The sequence below is a fragment of the Odontesthes bonariensis genome, chromosome 18 (genome assembly GCF_027942865.1).
Source record: "Odontesthes bonariensis isolate fOdoBon6 chromosome 18, fOdoBon6.hap1, whole genome shotgun sequence".
Lineage (NCBI taxonomy): Eukaryota > Metazoa > Chordata > Actinopteri > Atheriniformes > Atherinopsidae > Odontesthes > Odontesthes bonariensis.
In genome coordinates this window covers 19,562,421-19,580,959 of record NC_134523.1, presented here as the reverse complement: position 1 = coordinate 19,580,959, position 18,539 = coordinate 19,562,421, and positions in this window count along the sequence as shown.

Below are 18,539 nucleotides of genomic sequence, written 5' to 3'. Positions count from 1 at the left end.
AGTTAGTGAGACACTTGGACTTGTCTGCCACTCATGAGTTTCTGTAACCTGGGTTGAATAGTGGCAACAGCTGTAATGATACTCCTCTCCAGTTGAAGTCTGTTTCTCTGTTTAGTCTTTATGTGTGTTAGAGCTGAGAAAGTGACCTCACACAAGTATGTCGACCCAAATGGCTGCAAGTGGTAGAGAGCCTCTTTTGCAAGCTCTGGGTACTCCTTCTCCATACAGCACCAAAACTGTGTCAGTGAGGTTTCTGAAAACTTCAGTCTGAAGCCACTGTCTGAAGACAGGTCAATGAGGCTCTCATGGAGTTGTTCTGGTGCTGTATCCATGCAGCTGTGCATGAACGGCCTGCGTATCCAGTCAAGTGTAGGTGACTTGTCCTCAATGTCTGGAAAGTAGGATTCAAACTCAGCTGTCAGTTTGGCCAGGTGCATTTTTACAGTTTTTAGGATGTTCTGCTTCTTGTTCAGTGTCATGTCAGCTATCCAAGAGTTAAGCTGAGGGAAATTACTGACATCCCCCTTGTCACACCTTCTCAACCAGAGGTCAGTTTTCTTCATGAATGCTGAAACTTTATCATACATCTGAAGAACAGTTTTGTCATTACCTTGCAAGCTTGTGTTCAACTCATTCAGATGGCAAAACACAGTGAGGTAAGCCAGGTGAGCCAACCAGGTCTGGTCTTCAAGTTTAGCAGCCAGGGGATGTCCATGCTCTGAGAGAAAATCATGCACCTGCTCTCTCAGTTCGAATAGTCTCTGTAGTGCTTTTCCCCTCGATAGCCAACGTACATCTGTATGTAGGAGCAGTTGATGATGGTCACTGCCCGTTTCCTCGCTGTCTTTTCCAAACAGTTGTTGATGAAGGCAAAGCACACTTGAAAGCAGCGATATTTTTCTCGCACTTTGTTCAACAAACCTGTGGCAGTCTTAGAGGATATCCCTTTGACCTCTAGGTTCACATTTTCAATGTACATTGAACGCAGCATTAGCCTTGTCAGATCTAGACTATGATTTTTTTAATTAAGTGAATTTGCAGAGAAATGTCACCTTTGGAAACGCTGCTGTAAGCAGGACTTAAGAGATGAAAGATGTTCTGCTCTCATTGGTTTATCAGGGGAAAGGACACGTTCATAAACCTCATATCTTCCTTAATATCTATTCAAATGGTCTGCATTTACAATATATATATATACCATCTTTTAAACTTATGTAGGTTACACAAAGCATAACTAATTTAGAATATGTAGATTGTATAGAAAAACTGTACCCTACTAGCTATTTGATGGCAACTTTAAAGAAAAGTCAACCAATGTCAACCTCATGAAGCTGATTTTTCCGCTCTGTTAGAAATACAAAATGTTTTTTTTCAAATTGAATTGAGCTGTTGTATCTAAACCAGTGATACTCACTGTTTCTTTCAAAAGAGCCACATTGGCAGAGCAAAATCAAGGGAAGAGCCACTTTTACGACAACATACTAAGTCCCCTTTTGCAAATGTGCATTTCTACGTGTAAAACATCCCACAAAAAAAAGAAAACACAGCCAATACATTTTCAATTAAAGCTGGCATGCATGTCCTTGACTTTCTTCATGTTGTATTTGTAGTTTGTTGTTGTAATCACAGTAAGATGAGCATGGTTTTTGTGCTGGTTTTTGCCCCTTTTTTAATTAAAAAACCATCCATTGTGCCTGCATCTCACTGGCTAAAGGAGCTAGCGTGCTCTGCGGTCAAGTGTGACGGTGGTTTAAGCGGGCTGCGTTGCCAGGTTTAACAGTGTGCCCCCTTTAGGAAACACTATTAAGCCTTAATTAATACTTAATAAAAATACTTAATACTGTGCAGTATTCACTGTATGGTATTTGAAAAAATGTACTGTTACTATATTGTTATAAGCTACTATGCGAGTGTGAGCCACCAATTAAAGCTTGAGGAGTCGCATGTGGCTCGCGAGCCGAGCATTGAGTATCTCTGATCTAAACCTTTCAATTGCACTAACAACTGCGAGAAGAGCATAAAACATCCTTTATCAGATTGAAGCTGTATTTAGTAGCATCAAATTCCTTCTTGTTTCTTGCTTCTTGTTTTCTTTATAACCAAAGTTTCCACACAAGCAGAGGTGATAATTACAACATATACAGACTCTAAATTGTGATTTCCTCGGGTCTTGTTGCAGCTGCTTTACTCCATCAAGCATTAAAATGATCTTCCGGTAATAACACAGCTGTCTGTTGGTGCAGCTGAAGCAACACATGAATGTTTGGGATAATTGTAGGTTTGCACTGATTTACAGTCACATGTCCCCTCTTTGCTTGTAGAAATACACACTTAGAACACGAACAGTTCAGAAGTCCAGTACTGGATCATACACTGTTGAACAGTCACTTATGTAGTCAGATTTACTATGATGAGTGTATGGACAGTATTAGTTTGTTAGTATTAGAAACACTATCTCTATTACAAAGTTTGTCCACCAGAGAGCACTCACAAGCATTTAATGATCCTTATCTTAAATGCGGTCCTGTAACATAGAATTTTAGGTTGAAATATAAATCCAAACAGATGTCTTTAGACTAAAAACAACTCTAAATGCCTGATATGTATTTTTATCTGAGCAAGAGAGCTGCCATTAAAGCAAATTGGTGACTCAAAATCACAGATCAATAAAAAGATGAGATTAGTTTTTATTTGTAGTATTCCTATAGTATCCCAGTAATATGTACAGATGTAGATATATATAGATATATTTATATGAAACCGTTTGAAGTGATTTCCAACCATTTCATCAACCAAGAGAATTCACCTGTTTGTGTTTGTAGCTGTATATATATGTATATATATTTATATATCCCTAAGCCACTTCTGACAGTGCATATGCGACATCATCAGCTCAGTAACATCCCAAAGCATTCATGATGATCTCTGGAGAATTTCAACCACACCTCTTTCTGCTACACTTTCATTTTTGAGTTACTTTACAGTTTGTAAATATCAGGTATGCATACAGCTCCTCTGACCTTCCTTCATTAATAAAAGACAATTAACTACAAGCAAACCCATATGACAACAGCTTGTCACCAAAGGAATTGTGTGGATGTCGTAGTAGCAAGCTAAAGAAACTCTGCAGGGGTGAAAATGCATCCAATTACAGAATTGGATCCAATCTGTGAGACACAGAGATGACATCAGACACATGACTGTGTGTGGCAGACTATAATAAACCTGTGTGGTGACTATCATCCACACAAAGTGATGCATTCCCCCAATAATAAGCCTTTGGTCACCAGTGATCTGAAAAAGCTGCAGAACAAGAAGAGCCTTCGGGGAGGAAGACAGGGAGCAATTGAGGAGTGTGTACAGAGCTAATGGAGAGTTGGGGGGGTGTAGACAAAAAAAAATGAAAAACAAACTTCAGGAGAAGAAAGCAAGGGATTTTTGGTCAGGGATGAAAAAGATCACAGGCTTCAAGGGGAAGCAGGACCAGAGAGACAGAAGTCTGGACAGAGCTGAAGAACTGAACATTTTTTCAAGAAGGTTGCATTCAGATCAACACTCATCATGCTCCTCCTCTGCTCTCAGACACACAAACCTCATACCCTCCCTGTAATCACAGCTTCCATGTTATACTTCAACAGAGTCACCCTCCACTTCAGATATAGACCTTAGCGCAGCCTCACCAACCTCTCCCCAACATCCAAACACACCAAAGGACTGTACTCTTATCTTTCAATTCAATTAAATTCAGTTTTATTTATATAGCGCCAAATACAACAAATGTCATCTCAAGGCACTTAAATAGTATAGTCCAATTCAAGCCAATTGGAATTCAATTAATTGTAATCGTAATTATTTTCAAAATAATCCAATTCATTCATATAGAGTCAATTCAAAAAGAATTTCCTACCTAAGGAAAACAACAGATTGCACCGAAACTTGTCTTCAGTCCAATCTCCCGTCCTGAGCCTGCCTGAGGTGACTGTGGAAAGGAACGACTCCCTTTTAACAGGAAGAAACCTCTGGCAGAACCAGACTCAGGAAGGGTGGCCATCCGCCTCCACCAGCTGGGGTTTGAGAAGACAAAAAAGAGGGGACAACAAACACCGTAACAGCATTCAAAGGATACCTGTTGGAACAGGGAAACACTAGTTAATGACCACAATAATGTCACATGTACATAATATCATTTGGGAAATTAAACGGGGGAAAGGTGTGACAGATGAGCTCCCCAGCAGTCTGGGCCTATAGCAGCTTAACTATGGGATTCTTCAGGATCACCTGAACAATCCCTAACTATAAACTTTATCAAAAAGGAAAGTTTTAAGCCTGGTCTTAAAAGTGGAAAGGGTGTCTGCTTCCCGGACATTTACTGGCAGCTTATTCCACAATAGAGGGGCCTGATAACTGATGGCTCTGCCTCCCATTCTACTTTTAGAAACTCTGGGAACCTCAAGTAAACCTGCAGTCTGAGAGCGAAGTGCTCATTTAGGAAAATATCTTACAAGGAGATCTTTAAGATATGATGGAGCTCATATTTCCTCTCTACTATGTGCACATCAGATTTCCTGTGCAACTCGGTCACCTCCAGAAATGTTCAGTAGTCTGCAGTTGTTGAGTGTTTCAGCGAGGGACAAGAGTACAGGAAACTGGTTGACCACCAAGTGGCATGGTGTGGAAATGATCACCTCATCTTGGATGTAAAAAAGAAAAAGAAGATGATTTGATTGATTTTAGAGAAACTAGGGATAAGCCAAATGCTCTTTCAATCCTGGCAAGAGGTGGAGGACCACAGATACCTTGATGTTCCCCAGGACAACAGAGTGGACTGTAGTGATGGGTCATGCGCACAAGCATCGGCTCTGAGAGCCGGCTCTTTGTAGTGAATCAGAAGAGCCGGCTCGCATCAAGTGAGAGCCGACTCCCAGTTTTTTTCCATTCGCTGCTTAGGTTTCACTTTCAGTGCTCAGTCCCAGCTCTGGTTACCACAGAGCTTTGTTATGATTGGCCAGCATGGCGACCAGCATGAGGTATTCACGTGAGAATTAAGGAGTTTGGTTCTGGTTTTGGTTCTGTTCTGTGGATTTGTTTGAAGGTTATTGTTAATTTGTGCAATAAAAAAGTTTAATTGAAATAAACAAATGTAAAAGTGGTTTTGTCACTGAATAAATGCAAAGAATAAGGTCTCTGAAAGCAAAAGGGTTTTCAACACATAAACCATGATTTTTTTTTTTGTAAAGTTAAGGTAAAATATAGGCTACAAAAGATCCTAAATAAAGAGCCGTTCGGGAGTCAAAAGAGCCGGCTCTTCTTTGGGAGCCGAGTCAAAAGAGCCGGCTCTCGGAAAAGAGCCGAACTTCCCATCACTAGTGGACTGGCAATGCAGCACTGGGGCTATTTACAAGACGGGATTTAACAGAGTGCACTTCTTGAGGAAGCTTGGAGCATCGCAGCAAGACGTTAAATATCTTCTAAAAGTCTGTGGTGGAGAGTGCAATCTGCTTTGCAGCCATCTGTTGGGGCAGCAGAATCAGGGCCAGAGACTCAAAGACAACCACAAAATGCCTGAAACAATGCCGTGAGATGACAACTTAAGTGTCATCTTAAGTGTTAGTCTTGTTTCTTGCTGATTAACGATGCAGAAACTAAATCTACAGCTAATAATGCTCAGATTTTAAACTGGCATGAGTTGTCCGCTCTCATGAAGAACATAGTGAAAATGAAAAAAGATTCTCCTCACTTATGTTGACCTGCCTATTTTAGCTTCGGTTTCAGTAGATAACAAGAAATGAAAATGGGGACCCGTGTTCTCTGGGATAGGGCGTTCAGTTTCTTTAAATGTCAGGCAGATTTTATGTTCATTAGAAAATCTGAGTGCTTTAATTGAAGAATTGAATATCAAATAAAAAAAACCTCTCTCCCCACTCTGTGTTTTTACTTACTTTACCCTCTCAGTTCAAGTTTTACTTTGTTACGATTTAGTTTCCAGCATCTGAAGGCAGTTCACAACCTAAAGTTCGCCCTCACCTCCCTCTTCACTTTCATCTCCCAGTTTCTCTGACAGTCTGATTTTGTCTATTTTTCGGTAAACTTCCATTTAACTCGGCTCCTCTCCGTCCCTCCATAGGCCTCCCCACATCTCCATCATCTGCTCCGTCTCCCAATGAGCTCAAGTCCATCGCTATAGCAACTGGTTGCCACGGGCGACGAGACACAGCCAGCGCCAGCCAGCATTCTCAGTTGTTGTCGAAGGCAGGCAGAGAGGAGAGAAGGCGAGGCATGAGCAGAGCAGAGCAGCAGAGAGAGGAAGAGGCTTTTTCTCTTGCCAAAATAAAACCAACAACATGTAAAAAATAAAGTAAAAAAGGGATCCAATCAGACAACTGGATTCTTTTATTTCTGATTCCGCCTCTGGAGAGGCAGTGAGAGGATGGTGACAACTTGTTCATCCAGGAAAGTGTTGCTTCAGCACTCGACAGTGTCGGAGTGCAGGCGGTGACCCCGACGCCCAAAACCTTAACGGAAACCTCAGAGACCACGACCGCCACTACTGCTGACGCTGCTGTCTCTGCAGGGTGAGTCCCAACTTCCCTTCATTTCAGTTTGGGGTTTATAATCTTATCTAAATCATGTTTGTCAGCTGTCCTGTGGGTCCAGAATTTAAAGGTTCAGGGTGGTGCAGCGAGGTGAGGAATGTCATAGACCTTTGCATGCGTGACAGGCGTGTGTGATGACGTCCCCAGCTGGTAAACAAAAACTGTGGCACCAAAGGGAGCCAAAAACTACCATTTTCATCCGAAGACGTTTTTTTTTTTTAAATCTTGTTCATGATTGTTTAGATATTTTTGTGTCAAGAAGTATCTAAATGCAACACCTAAAGGTACCATGTCTGCTTTTTAATGTGGGATCGTGACTATATTCCAAATCCAAACTCATTAAATAATGAAAATAGATCCCGTCTGGTGGACTAAACAGCATTTAAACCATCATACAGAAAAGTGGTGAAGGGTCAGGACCTCCAAGTGGATGCAGTAATAAGATTGTTATGGTTATGAAGCAACGTACAAACCTCATTCTGATTTAGTTTTGCTCTTAAATCCATTTTAATGGGATTTTTTACACTGGGATAGATCGGGAGATTTTGAATAAGTCAATAACAAAAATAATGATAATGGTTACAATAATATCTGTTGAAATTGCCTCTCAGTTATCGAGAGCCTCACCCTTTATTTTTCTTAAGTAAATCTCTCCCTTTTCTTGTTTTATTGGACAACAATTTATCATCTCGGGATAAAATTCTGCTTTCACTGAAAGTGAAAAGTGGAGGAAAATCAGATGGGAGAATATTAACACAGACATAAAACCTTATCAGGGAACCTACGACAGAAATAAATGAAATGTGTCAGGAGAGCTGCACCCAGTGAGCTCATTAATGTGCTGTTGTGATGCAGCTACAGGTTGGTCGCTCTTCTGTGTGAGACATGTTTTAAGACCCTATATGTTTACTGTTTGTCAAACTTACAAAGATTTAGAGCCTCTTTTTCTTTCTGGCTGGATAACTGAATTTTTTCAGCCGATTTTAACGCATTCAGTTCGGTTTGTGTGCTTTCTCTTCTGCTTCATCCTGCTGAATGTCCATATCTGTTACAGACCTATTTATAGTCTCAATTGCAGGAACCACAGGGAATGATTAATCTTCAGTCTCCCCATGTAATGTTTACCCTGCTTGCATGAGGCTTTGGTCTTAGACAAACATGCACATTAGTATAATTCAAATTCACTTTATTTCATTTTTGGCAGCTTTGAGAAATTATGTTATGAAAATTCAGTCAAGACTTGACAGATTTGGTCACAGTCCACCTTCCCTAATGTTGCTGTTTATCTAGTTTATAGCTCATTTCACAGCAAGGAAAAAAAGGGCATCCATTTAAATCTTTTGACGAAGTCAACTCTTGTATGGCCAGAAAATGTCTCTAAATGAAAGCACTGATTTTTAAAATTGAAATTTTTTTTTCATTTTTTTCATTTTGATTGGCATTAGCTCTGGTTATGCTTCATTTGAAGGCACCACACCTCACAATCAAATGTAAAGCATTTTAAGAGCCCAACATCAGCAGTGATTGTTTGCTATTAAATACTTACCTTTCTAATAGGAATTAGAACACCGCTCTGTGATTGGCTGGCTTCTTGTCCATTATCTGCCCCTCGTTTCCACCCACCCTCAGCTGGCTTTTGCTCCAGTGAAGTGGGTTTAGCTGATGGATAAATGGATATAGATGAGAAAAATGTTTTTTATTCATGAACAAAGTGTTAATGTGTTACTGTCAGCAACAACAATAACCCATCATTAAAAGTCATTATAGAGGCTCGTCATGTAATTCAGTCTCGCCCCTTGAGCAGCCTTTATTGTACTTAAGACACATTTCGACCAACAGCGCCTAGAATTTAAACGCCACATGGCTTTTGTCAAGGAGCTAAAAGGTTATATAAGCTCTGGGTTTTTCACTTTTCTAGTCGAGATCTAAGGTCCAGGGTAGATTATGCAAATTGAGCCAATTGAAATGTAAAACACTGCACCTTGCTGGAGTGTTGGGGGTGTAGAGCTGGTTACACAGCAGCAGGTCAAACCATGACGTGTGCTCCAGTTCTGCTAACTCAAAATTCTTAACGTTACACATTTTTAAAGGGCTGTTGGTGTTTTTATTTGTGTTTTTAAATGTAACCACTGTTGAACAATCAATGTATCTTTCTTCAGATTTGCTGCTTTACCATCACAATCGCCACTGCTTCTCCTTATTTATTCTCAGCCGTACCCATGTACAGCAGCTCTAAGTGCGCCTGTGTCTTCTCAGCTGATTGAAGTGGGGATCAATGGTCGAGTTTTAAAGTCATTTCCAAACATGAACAACTATTCCTGCTATACAACGACGTTCACAGGTTTCAACAAGCTGTGGTGGAGATTAAACACGAGATGATTCTAAAACACAGAGGAATATGCGACCAAGAAAATACAGAAAATTAAGCCCTATCTTAAAGGTTCCAGATCATTTTACTGCCTCGCTAACAGTACTGCCGGGAGGCAGGAAGAAACTCTGTTTAGGGTCTGGTTCCTGGGGGGGGAAAGGGAATGGGTCAAGGTCCAAAAGTTCATAGTTCCCTGAAAAAGTTCCTGCAGTTAGAATGCCGTTTTAAATAGTGAATAGATAAGTACTGACACTGCTAATGATGGGGAGAAGTAGCTAGTTTATGTGTGATTACAAATTTAGATAATTTGTAAAGGGGTCCAATTAAAATCCCAAAAGAAGACTGAACTGAAGGTATAGGATTCCCATACGTGTCCCACAGCTGCTTCAGACTTGCTGCTGTAAACAAGTAGAATTTTGGGACAAAGTTCCAGCTCAAGGTTTTTAATCATCTTAACTGAGTTAGCTTTAAATGCTATTTCATTTCCATATTACTTGCCTGTGCGATTATCTGATAATAATAAAAAATAATCTGTGCAAACAATATTACGAAAATGAGGAACACAATTGATCTCCAACATTACTGTCTTTCAGCTGCAGTGGCCACGCTGCAGAAAAGGAAAAGGGTGTCAAAGCTTCCATTTGAATATCTTTCATTTTCCCAGAATGAGAACTGTAATGAGCCTGCAATAAGCTTGAGCATGTGACTGTGATAGGTGATAACTACGATGACTGATTTGTTTTGGTAGGAGTTCCTCCATAGCTCCTTTCAGACATGCACTCGATGCTATAATCAGATGGCGACTGAACGTATGTCTGAATGAGGATTTATGAAGAATTACAGCAGCTGTATGGAAGATAAAACAGTAGAACCATGACATTTCAGAAAAATTATCTGAATATTAATCTAGTTGGAACTTTCACATTTTCTAACTTAATGATTCCAACGTTCAAAAGGTGACAGTTTTTATTGTTAGTCCTTTTGTCTAGAAATGTTACAGAGACATTTAATATCTGGCTTTGTCAGACTTAAAGACGGTCTGAGTGATTAAGTTTAAAAGACAATCTGCATTTGACTGAAGGCAAGAAAGGAGGAGAAAAGGAAATAAGACATAACTGATACGATCTGATGCAGAAAGGACACTGCTAATTGTAAGAAATTAAACTGATAACATTTTTAAACATTTTCTTTTTCTGCTTAGAACCCAGAATGATTCAGCATGTTTCAGCTTTTTTTTTTCTTTCAAGGCAGAGAAAATTATCCACCTAAATTTAAACTCACAGATGATCCACATCTGTTTTTAAACCCCAAAGCTGAGACCGGTGTAGTAAATGCTGCTCGAGAAGCCCCAGCTATCATAGAAACTGCAACATCAAAAGGTTTTTTTCACACCATGAGAGGTAAAACAAGATAAAACATCACGAATGAAAACACTGTCACTAAATCTGTCGACATGTTTCTTCCAGAAACAGTCCCAGGGTGGACTGAGCATGCTCAGCTCAAACCTGAGAACAGAGCAGATTAACAAAGACGGAGGAAATAAAGAGAAGCTAAGACCGATGAGCTGTCAGAATATTTATATCCTCACTGACCTCTTTTAACTTCATTTAAATTTAGATTTCTAATGCAATTTCAATGTGTCTACGTGGTCCACACCTGCAGACTCACAGAGGGAAAGTTGGACAGATCGGAAAACAAGGGGAAGACAGAAATAACACCTCGGAGAAACACAAATGAGAAACGAATACAACAACAAACAGATACAAAGAGCGCACACCACAAAGAGAGCATTTTTTACAGTACATGGTTTTATACAGTTTAACCAGGCAGTGCAGACGGTATCCCCTCGATGTGGGCAGGATCAGCTGTTTATCATCACGGTGCACGTGAAGATGCAGCGACAAGGCAACTTCCCTGAGGGTTCATTATATCACACTGATTAAGCAGAAGCTTTTATCCAGGTGATATATGGAGTGGTTAGGCTAAGTAAGTTTGTGATGGCTTTTAGCACAAAAGCATTTGAATATTTTTGGAAACAGTAATAACCACTGAGTGCAAGAGGGATCACTTCTGGTCAACACGGTCGAACAAATCCGTCTGTAAATCCACAAAGATTCTCATGGATTTACTAGTCATGCTCACACTATCTGATCCGTGCAGTCAAATTAGATATCTGTCATTCATGTTGTCACTTGTATGCAGGACTTTAAGATGGCTTAATTAAACAAGGGAAAAAATTAGGAGTTATTATTAGTGATGTGGTACCACTGACAACATCAAAAGAATCATACCGTACCATGTTAAAGAAAACCACCAGAGGCGTCAAATGACTGCGAAGAGACACAATATGGCCATGTCTTGTTGTTTGCATTAGGTTGAACTGTAATGTCACTTTTGTGCTCGGCTTGCATGTGGTGTCATCAGCTGGATTTAAACTCACAGATGGAGAAAAAGAAAGAAAGAAAATAAATGTATAATCAATTCAAACAAAATGTTGAATAAGTTACAATTCATATTTGACAACTCTGATTGGTCAGACCTGCCTAAAACAATATTTCATCATTATTATACTGACTATTTGTTCTACTTATTTTTACCCATTTCATAACTATATTCTAAGAATAGATTTTCCCTTTAGGAATGATTTATTTAATTAAACTGACTGCAACAATACTTTTAACTATTAAAGTGAGATTGTGTCAGTTCATTATCATCTTAACTCTAACAGACAAACTCAAAACGTTCACAAAAAGAGACAAAATTACTTCAAAGATGCACAAAAATAACCACAAAGAGACACACAATTATACAAAAAGACAAAACACCTCAAAGACACATAAAGTGAGTTAAAGTTACCTCAGATCAAAACCGGCTACAGAGACAAAGAATTAAGACGAAGCACAAAGTTACGCATTCAGCACAACCACAAATAGACTCAAGATGCACACAGATTCACAAATAAAAACAAAAACAGCCTCCAAAAAATAGTCAAAGTCAAAGTCAGCTTGATTGCCAATTCTGTAATACATACTCAGAGATATTTGGAATTGAAATTTCGTGACTCTCGGTCTCCCTAACAACACAGTAAAAATAAAAATAAACAGTAAACACTGAATAAAAAAAGTCTTAATAAAAGAAAATATTAAAAGAAGTATGAGGAGAAAAAGTATAAAATATATGCTATTATGTGCAAAAACAGTATAAAATATAAATACAAATAACAGACCGTGGAGGCAGTAATGAGGTAGAATGGATGACCACTAACACCATAAAAACATTCATACAATAGAAACATCTACTAAGAAATCCAAACATCTACAAACACACTTGAAATATTCACAAAAATATGCAAATCAACCTCACAAAGTGACAACAGAGATGGAATAATGGGAGACGGCGGTGGAGGAGATGATGAGATGCTGGCATGATGGTTGTGCATAAGGATGAGACAGACTCAAAGACAGACTGGATCCTTTTCTGGAGCTAAAAACTGATTCTAATCTTAGAGAATCACAACCAACCTGAAATAAAACAAGAGAGGAAGAAGTGTTAAAAGGAGAGAGGAAGATAAAAAAAAGGATAAACAGATGGAGGACTGGGAAGAGGCATTGACAGTATAACACTTCCTGATATCAGACTGATTTGAGATGAGACACAGAGAAAGTAATTACAGCACTGAAATAAAGTGAGATGAAGTGTGGAGAGACAGAACACAAGTTCAACTGCATGAGCTAAAATCAGACAGTCAATAAAAAAACTGAGAACAGAAACGCATCGAACACCCCACTGTCACGTTCACACTCGAAATATCCTCATGAGCTTCAAGAAACTACAAATGCAGCAAAACAAAGAGACTGAGATCAGAAACACTATCCAGTGTCCATGATCATCTCAGGTCAGCGGCTGTAACAGTAAAGATTTGGCAGTTTTACATGTATTCAGACACTAACTGATTCATGGTCTGGAGGTTCTGATGTGTGTTTTGTTTATATGTGATGGTTTAATTGGCTTACTTTTGATTTTATCATACTCATTGCTTTTGTTTTGCTCCTGTTCTGTGTTTTGTTAGTGTTGCCTTATGCCTCAGTATTCTCATTAACCTTATCTCCTGTTTTAATTTTCTAATGTCTACTTTTTTGTTGGAATTCAGTTAGTTTTGCCTCCTCCCACCTGTTGTTCATCTGATTGCTTCCCCCAGGATATATTTTCCTTGGTTGCCTGTGTCACTCCTCCTCAGTCCTGTTACCTGTGCACATAGACAGTTTATGCTTTCCTGTTAATTATTAAAGTTTATTTTGTCCTTCACTTCTGCTGCCTCCTGCCTGTTCGTCCAGTGTTTGGGTCCTCTTTCTACCATGGAGCTTGACATGTCGAATATATCCATCTTGTATAAACTTTTATATCTGGCAGTATATCTTTGATAGAACTTTTGATTTTAGATGTGTGCATTCAATGATCCTACTTGAATTTATTTTACATATTCATTAATAATTTTGTCATTTTTTTATGATAAAAGCTATATTATACCTATTTACAAGAATACAATAGAGTTTAGTGCTGTAACATTCAAGAAAAAAACAGCTTTTCTGCTGAACGTGTTGTCACCTTTGGACAGAAACACGTCATTTTATCTTCTGTCTTTAAGGCCCAGTCTGTTCTGATTGATTAAAAATGTCAACATGAGAGGCAGCTGCTCATTCTTACTTTTACGTGGTTCAAACTATTCGATAGTATGGCATTATGGAAATCTGTTACATGCTTATGTCAATAAGTCACACAAAACAAAGCTTGGTCACAAAAACGAGGTATTTCAGGCAGTTTAGAAGCAGCTTTTCCTTCGTAGTTTAAGCTCTTTAGCTTTGTAATGCTGCAGAACTTTTTCATGCTCACAAAAAGAAATAAGCTCTGACTAAAGAAAATCCAAAAACATGTTTTCTGTATCAGCAAAGCAAATCATTACTCACTGCATCAGTATCAACCTCAGTTTCTTTGACCTGAGTGAAGCAGTGTTTGTCCACCCCGCAGCCTTGTTTGTACAGACGGATGTGATTTTCTGGTTCACTATAAGCACAACAATCAGTCTCCTGACTGAAACACAGCTGGACTTCACAGCAGCTGTTGTTTCTTTTTCATTGGCTGCTAAAATGGCTCTTATATTATAAAGCGGGAAGCAAAACATGTCTTGATGTTCAGCCTTGTATCCTCTCTCCTGTGTGTCCTGTGGGCAGTGACAGCCTCTTGCCCATCGGTGTCCATTGGTCTACCTGCTGAGATGACTTATTGACAAGCTGTCAGGGATTACCGTGGCAACAATCACTTTCCCTCGTTAGGAAGTGCATACAGTGGTTGTGCTGCTGTTGCTCAGCCTTGTGCAGCAACAGATATCGATGTGCTCACTGTCTGGACAGAGATTAACACAGTGATTGCCCACACTTTATTAACCTGGTAAAAACCAGCTCATAAAATGCACTGGACTGAGATACAGGTCCATCTCTGTCGTACTTCAGACCTTCACAAGAAATAATTCTGTCTGTCTGTTTGTCGGCACACACACACAAAAAAGCTTATATCATTTTTGTTTCCCCTGAAGAAGTCTGTTTTGCTGAAAGTGTTGAAATTTGTTGTCTAAAGGTTACCTGGACAAAAAGTCATAAACGCGACATTTTCAAAGAGAAACACAAAATCCCCATCTTAACCACACAAGTTGCAGGATGTTTTTGTCCCACCAGCTCTGTGTCAGACCAGCTCTGCTCTACAACCTTTGAATCAGCATAAATATTTAAATTTAAAGAACTGTTTAACTATAACTTTGATTACATTTTTACAATTATTGAAGTTCAGGGAAATATCAAGCAAGAAGGTTACTTCAGTCCAACTGAGCTACATGAGCCAGTTTTGGTGTTAGCGTATGCAATAGCCAGGACAGATGGTCATTGTTTGGTCACTGTATTTAATAAAAAATGCAATGACCAATGGATGCTTATGTATTCCTCCTCAATGTACCTAATGAAGAATGGTGAGAACGTGGACACTTGAAGCATTCCTCAAATTTTGCACACACACAATTTTTAGAGCAACTCAAATATCAAACAAATACATTCCACAGACTTGTATGAATGTAATTAGATCAGATAACTATGAAATAATTTTTTTCTATAATTTACTCTTACTTCCCTGTAGGTGCTATAAATAACTGCAGCTGGGTGACTTGGTCGAGCATAATGGCTAACGCTAGGCGTCCATTGTTCCGTCAACGCAAGCCGTATCCAACGCATTCAGTTCATTTTCAATGAAATCCGGCCGATCGTTGTCGCCGTGCTCGCAAAGCATGCTGGGATTCCGGCACGGCGAGCGGGGGACCGGTGGCACGTCAAAAAGTTGGGCTCGCTCGAAGTTTATGCAAATTTGCCACGGCAGACGGAGTGCGTTACCAAATGACAGTAGACCATGTAGTTTTTTTCCCTTTGTTTATTCACCCCTGAACGTTTCGGGTATTGCTCATGTCATTGCTATTGCTGGCAAAATGAACAGCAGCAGTGGCCAGAATGGCTGTGCTAAAACGATTGTAGGCGAATAAACACACCTAAAACATCAGGCAATTGTGTGAGCATCTCCACTTTTGCAGTAAAGTAATGACCATCAAGGAATAGAGGTTCAATCCAGAGCATCAAATTCTTTCATGGGCAGAGGTGGAGTAGTGGATTAAACGTTATCAATAATTGTGATAGGCATTCATTTCAACAAAAGAACCAAATCACACCCATGGCCATGTTTTCACAAGATGTCTTGTTCATGTTTCATTTTTAAATCAGAGAAAAGGTGCAGGGACAGGTGATGCAGCGAGAAGGAGATCTCCTGTGTCGCAGCAGCAGCACAATAGCAGCTCTCCTCGCTCGCAGATCCACATCCATGGTGCAATATGAAATAATGTTCCATTGCTGACGATTTATACACATTAATTTCCCTCCAAAACTCAAATTTTTAGAGGGAGAAACTTCGGTTGGTTAAAATCACAAGTTATTTACTTTCCCCCGGAGCCATTCTACCGTATGTTCTATCTACAACTTCGTATACACGCCCACTGTAGTAGCAACACGGCGACACTAGGCATCCAATCCGGCGAGTTAAGTTGACGTGACGGAACAATGGACGCCTACCGTAAGGAAGACCTTGGTAATGAGACTGAAAAAGAGTATTTAGAGATTGTGCTCAATTTTCTCATTGTCTCATACCTTCTTATAGGTTTTAAATGGCTTGTTCATAAAACAGCCTAAGTACCATGATCCATCTGTACATGTGTGTCTGCCTCAGCTTCATACAATGCTGTATGCTGTTCAGGTTATACATTCATTTGCAGCACATGAAGCAGAAGTAACTTTCCCCTATTTTATTCTTTTTTTTTTACCTCTGCAGGGTTGTTTGTTCTGAACTCACAGAGCTGATCGCTTTTGTTGTTTTTTTCCTTTCAGCAGTTTTTTCCACTGTTTGTGATACAGTCCAAATAAATCACATTTAATTTTCTCTTTGTCACTGGACAGTTTTTCGATTGGACTTTCGGGTTAAACGGCACTTCACCTTTATTGCTTTCATTCTCACATCTATTCAGTTGCCGTGCCTTTTTTTTATGTGCAAATGACAAATCAGGCATGTATCTGCAACCATATGTACTCACTGCTTAATGAATCTTTTCACATTTAACTGTTATTATGAATGGCAGCGTCTTCCTCTGCCACAGTTCAAAAACTCTCAGGAACTCCTTAAGGAACGCCAAAAAACACGTAAAGCATTGACTTGACCTCTGAACTTCTCAAGATTCATAACACAAAAAATATATATCCCCATCCAGCAACCAAAATGATTACAAGTATCCAGACACTACAAGATTCCCCCAAATATCACGTGCAGAGACATACCCAACATCACTCACAGTCACAAGTATTAACTGCAGACGAGTTTATCTGCATCGTGAGATGAGCTTCTGATGAAGACTCAGTATAAGGTGCCACCTCTTTATAATTGTTGTGAAACTGGCTCACAGCTTTGCTTTCTCTCGCTCCTGAATAGCTCTTTGTTGACACTGAAGGAGGGTGAGAAGGAGCTGTGGTTTGGCAGACGCAGGACTCCCCACAGAGCTTGAGCTGTATGCTGTTAGTGCTAAAAGTTGCAAACTTTGTGTTGTGGCAGTTTATTCCACAGTTCAGCTGTTTCACTTCTTTCTCTCTCAGCTGAGGAAACTCTGCCAACTGTTCGTGCCCCCATACAGATTTCTGTCTGTAGAGTAGCTACACTTCCTATTTCACCTGGTTCCCCTGGCTCCCCCTATCACCTGGTGTCTTATCGGCTGTTGCTGCAGCATTTTTAGATGAGCTAGGGGCTGTATCAGTCAGTTACTCAGCGCTACCAGTAGCCTTCCAGTAACAGCTGCTGGGATTAATGCACCAAATACTGCAGAGATCATAGACATAGAACACTATGTCTATGGCAGAGATAGTCGTCTGTTTCTTTACGAACAAAAATTCCAGTTCTTTTTTTAAACTGCCTTTTTCTATTGAGAATGAGGAGTCACGTGACTCCGGTCGGCCGGTCGGCCATGTTGGCAGAAGAATCTATTGGTTGCCAGGGGCAACGCCATTAACTTAACGGATATCCTCCCACATTTGTCATTTCGGCAGGGCAGAGACGAATACAAAAGAAAGAAAGAAAGCAAAGCAATGGAGAGAGATAAGGCGAAAGAAAAGGGACCTTACAGGGACAAGCTTATTACAAGCGCAAAGCAGCGGTATTTGGAGAAACTGTCCAGCATCCAAAATATTGATCCTTACGAGCTCCCTGCAGCAGAATGGCACAGAGACCTGGACCAGTTACCTCCGTGCACATATATGGACATAGTCAATTATCTTGTCTTTGGTGTAAGTTACCACACTATGCAGGAGTTTAAAAGTCACAAATCTTTGGAATCGTACGAGACTTTCTGCTGTGGCTGGGTGCAGCACTTGGCCATCTACAAGCCTCCAGGTGGCTCTGGTGATGATAACAGCGTTGTACTGGCAAAGGTAAGGTTCTTGTCATGCATTTTAGTGTGTTGTAATTACATTGCATTTAGACACTTCTTGACCAAAATGACAACGTAATTAACTGCGACTTGTTTTGTAAACACTAGATTAACGAGATGTTCAATGTACACAAACGTTTCCAATGTTTTGATATATGCTAAAGCTTATGTTTAGGTATTTAGTTGTCATTTGATTTTAGCCCAACGACACATACTGTAGCAGGTTATTGTGTTGGGTGTTGGGGGCTGCAAAGTGAACAAACCAGTTCTGGGTTGGCTAGGGTACTTATGTGTGATTGCAAGGCGTACATTCCTGGTTAGATTTAAGCCATTAACATTTTCAATGCAAGGTGTACATGTCCTGGTTAGATTACAGCCATTATCAATGTGTCTAAAGTGTAGACTGTAACTTGAAATAAATGCTTTTTACTGTTTAGTTTATTTCACTTTATTTATTTTACAGGTCCTGCATTCACGGAGACTCTGAGCCTCCACTTACCAGTCCAGTGGTATCACTTCAGTTGTG